The sequence below is a fragment of the Equus caballus genome, chromosome 16 (genome assembly GCF_041296265.1).
Source record: "Equus caballus isolate H_3958 breed thoroughbred chromosome 16, TB-T2T, whole genome shotgun sequence".
NCBI lineage: Eukaryota > Metazoa > Chordata > Mammalia > Perissodactyla > Equidae > Equus > Equus caballus.
In genome coordinates, this window is record NC_091699.1 from 74991086 (window position 1) to 74995451 (window position 4366).

A 4366-nucleotide genomic window follows, 5' to 3' on the forward strand; every position below is an offset into this window, starting at 1 on the left:
AATGGCCGCTTTAAAAGGATACGGGTATCTTACATCCATGAGAGGACAACGTCCGGCCACAATAAGGAAGATTAATCTATAGCCCAGTGGTTCTCAAAGTGCAGTCCCCGGACCAGCAGCAGTATCACTTGGGCTCACATTGCAAATGCAAATCCTCAAGCTTCACCCCAGACCCAGACCTGCTGAATCCCCGAATCAACCTGTGCTGTTGTTTTCTTTTATTTTCTTATAGCCATTTTCAGAAACCTTAATCACTTCAATGTCTTTAAGGCTTGTAACATGCCTTTACTGTTGCCAGCTTTTTCGAAATTTCTGCGGAAACACACTTCAGGTAAGCAGATTCATTATAATCCATGTTTTAATAAGTCCTCCAGATGATTTTGATACATACAAATTTTGAAAGTCACAGCTATGGACATTAATTAATGTCCATTAAAGTGGGCATTGTCAAAAGAACAGATGCCTTTTGTAAGTATGGTCATGAAGAAGCAAAAACACCCTGAGAGGCAGGAGCATCTCTGATACTCAGCTGGATAACTGTTCAGAAGATGAGATCTATCCCGGGCGTCTGACTGAACAACAGGAGAGTGAGAACATGATCTTATTTCATCTGTGGTTCTGGTATTCCACATATATTTATGCTGGAAAAATAAAAAGTAAAAAATATCTTGTGTACTATATACGTCTTGTAAACCCATCAGTTTAACTAGCATACCATCGTTATGTAAGTATTAGCCGAGGCCCAGAAACATGCTACCCTGTGCTTAGGTGAAAATAAATGATTTGCCATCACTGCCCCCTGTGGAAGAGGGTGCTGATGTTGATGAGCCATGTCGAAGGTCATTTGTTGGACCACTGCTTTTGGTGGTAGAGATTTGAGGGTAAAGATCAAAGGCCCTGGAGCTCAGAGACCCTGAAGCAGACTGGCCCCTCCTAGTCTTCCTTTCTTCTTATACACAGTTGACACGATGGAGGGTCATGGGCCACCTCCCATTTTGGAGGAGGCTTATTCCTGGTGAAGCCTGGACTTAGAGGATTCCACACATCTGCTGTGACCTTTAGGGAGGAATTCTCTTTCCTCCACTTCCTTAGTTGCGGTGTGTTTTGCTGGCAGGTGGGTAGTAATGGTGGATGTGACTGGGATGCAGGTGTGGGTCCAGGTGAAAGGCAGCAAGCAGGGCACGCACTGGGAGTCCTTTCCTTCCTAGCGGGGTTGCCAGATGTAGCAAAAACCAAACCAAACCAAACAAACAAAAAACCTCAATGACCAGTTAAATTTGAATTTCAGATAAACAGCAAATAATTTTTTTAGTATAACTAGGTCCTATGCAATATTTGGAATTGCTATATAAGCATATTGTTTACATTATTTCAATATAAAATTTTTAATATATATAATACTTAGTATATTTTACCATAATTAATATTTTATTATATGTTTATATGTCTTATCTCGCTAGATTGGATTTTTGAGGGGCATGGATTACACTCTACATCCCTAACATGCATTTAGAACTTACTTATACTAAAAGATTATATGTTTATCAAAAGTTTAAATTTAACCAGGTGCCCTATATTTTCTCTGGAAGCCCTAGAAGGTAAACTTCACTAGCTAAGAGACTCCATTCGAATTTGGGATAAAAGCCTTATGAGGAAAAGAAAGATTTGCCTGAATGTTCATCCTCCTTCAGGAACTTGGCCTGGTAACACAGACTGGCTATGAACTGGCGTGTTCAGTGTCCCTGCTCCCCATCCGTCCTGACACTATCTCAATATGACTCGCAAAGAGCAGCTATACCCCAGACCAGCTATCTATTTAAGTCATTTTTTTCTTGAATAATTTCCAAATTTTTCAAAGATGTTAGAGAGGGGTTGGGGGGAGTGCTTGGCTCTTTTGCATGACCCATGGCTAATTTCTTTTGAGAAGTATATTTTTCTGGTTCACTCACTGCAGAAAACACTATCAGGTTTCTTCTGCGTTGAATTTCCCAACAAAAGTAGCAGCAATCCTGATACATGGGTCCATCTCTAGGACTAGTAGGCAAATTCAGCCAAGAGCTCAGAAAAGCAGTTGTAATTTATTCTTGGTTTTCACCTTTCTGCCTCAATGGCAGTTTAGGGGACCAAAAAAAATTCTTTTTTCAGTAAGAGGAAAGGCCATTTTATATAAAAAATAAAAATCAAGTCTGAAGCTCATCAAAGAAGGTTAAAGGAATTTATTTCACGTTCTCCAGCTTGGCCTATTTGTCAGTCTGGGAGCACGTTCTACGCACAGGCTTTGTGTGCTGCTGGTTTTCAGCTGGGGAAGTTGTGTATGAGCTATTGCTCCTCTCCCAGGTGAGAACAGGTGTACACCACTTTAAATTTCCCGTGGATCTGATTGCATCATTTGTTATATTATCCAACATAATGACATGAAATACGTAAATAATAAAATGCCAGTTGCCTGCTGAAAATTTAAAGTGGCAGATCCTCTTTCTCCCGTTGGAGAGGCTGCTATCTGTTGATGGAGCTTTCACCGCTGAAAAATGACGGCCAAGCTGACGGGAGCCACAGGGGAAAACTTATTCCTCTGGCTGATAAAGTGAATACAGAAAAGGAACAGCAGGACATCACCCCGTCTCCACTCTACACAGTTGCCGTATCTTCCTGCAGTTATCACACGCTTGACAAAACAGGTTAACTTTAAAGTATGCATTCAAATCATAAAACTATGAAGGGAGCGTGTGCCAAGGTCAAATGCTCTGCTCTAGAGGATAAAAGGGGTTGCGGGATTTTCCACTTTTTATATATATAAATATATATATATGTATATATATACAGTCACTTCTTCTTGTCCTTTTGTCCACGTATCAACTTGATAGGTAAGTGTTTGTGTTGGGTAGGATCCATAGCACTGGGGAGAGATGCCAAACAGAACAGGTTGATTAAAGGCCTTCCCACGGTAGTGGAAACTCAAGGCAAAACCCTTCCACCCATTCCACAGACAGTTTGTCTTGCTACCTATGTTCTTTAAAATCCAAGGGTTTCCCCCTAAACTTGGGTAACGTTATCAGCAGATTTCCATGTGGAGCATAAGCAAAATGAACCCGAATTTTTTCTTCAGTTGGATTCAAAACAAATGCACTGAGAACCCATTCTGGAAGCTTCGTGTGAGGTGCAAGGAATAAAGACAGTTGCTGCCCCCAAGGGCCTTATGGTCTTCAGATCATTTTAATATGAATTCAGAGTTTCAAATCTATAATGTCATTTGCAATCAAAAGATGAAACATAAAGAAGCCTTCATGAAATTACAATTCTTTACCTCTAAATTCCTTTCTAAAAAGAACAAAGGTGTAATTTTCACCTAAGTGTTCTCTGCACCATTGGTGCCAAAGTGAAGACCAACTCACCAATGTCTGTAGGTGGGAATACGAGGGTGAGAGTTGTAAAGAATAAATAAGCACATGGGATATGAGAAGAAATAGCCCATTAACAAACTAACATTTGTCCTAACCAATATTGTTGGGCTTCTGGTTCTGAACCGACAAAGATGAGATACACAAAATATATTCTGGAGGCCCTACAGGAGACATAAACAGTGTGGTGAGGACTTAAGAGGGGATTTGGCTATGGAGCAGTGGCTGGTGTGCTGGGTAAGGAATGGATGCCAGCACTGTACGCAGCTACGAGACTTGCCAGCTCAAAGTATTATCTGCTTATGAATTAAGAATGCATTTTGATGGAGCTCTACTAATTTGCCTAAAGGAACGAGAGTGAGAGCTATAGGAATAGAAAAATCTCCCAGGCTGGTGAGACACTAATGACCTCAACTTCACGTAAGCTGTAGTTATGTATGTATGTGGGAGGAGGAAACAATATGTATTTATACTATGTCGTTGCTGTTTTGGGCAATGTTCTGGATGGTGCACCATCTGAGTGTAACTATTCTGACTTAAAACTTGTCATTTGCAATGAAAGTGAAAATGAGTTTTTGAGATATTATTCAGAACTATCATGGTGTCTTATGTCTGTTTTTTCTTCATATACTTTAGCATCCCTTCTATGCTTCGTCTGTACCCTTCCCTTCCCTCCACTTTCAACTTGCTTCATCTTAGGCATGAGAGTGGAAATGTATTGCAAACTGGTGATAGCTTAAAAGTGCGAATCTGAATTAATGAAATGTAAATGGTATTTCCCCTAAAATTGAATAGTTACATAAAGGTCTATTATTAGTTACACGTGTACGTGTCTTAGCTCACTTATGTATGTTTCTGAGGGCATGGGTTTTATCTTATACGTCTACGAACCTTGAACACAATGGATGCTCCCTAAGCATTAATTGGATAAATGAAGAAATGTATAATTCCAGAAAAATGGGAGAGAA

The 4366-nt window shown here is 40.1% G+C and overlaps 1 non-coding gene across 1 annotated transcript; it reads right to left on the minus strand.

Moving 5' to 3' along the window:
• Positions 1–224: 224 nt before the first annotated feature.
• LOC111768523 (small nucleolar RNA SNORA33) lies at positions 225–349 on the minus strand. Its single transcript, XR_002800923.1, has one exon. It is a non-coding gene; the product is annotated as a small nucleolar RNA SNORA33 (small nucleolar RNA).
• Between the last annotated feature and the right edge of the window lie 4017 nt (positions 350–4366).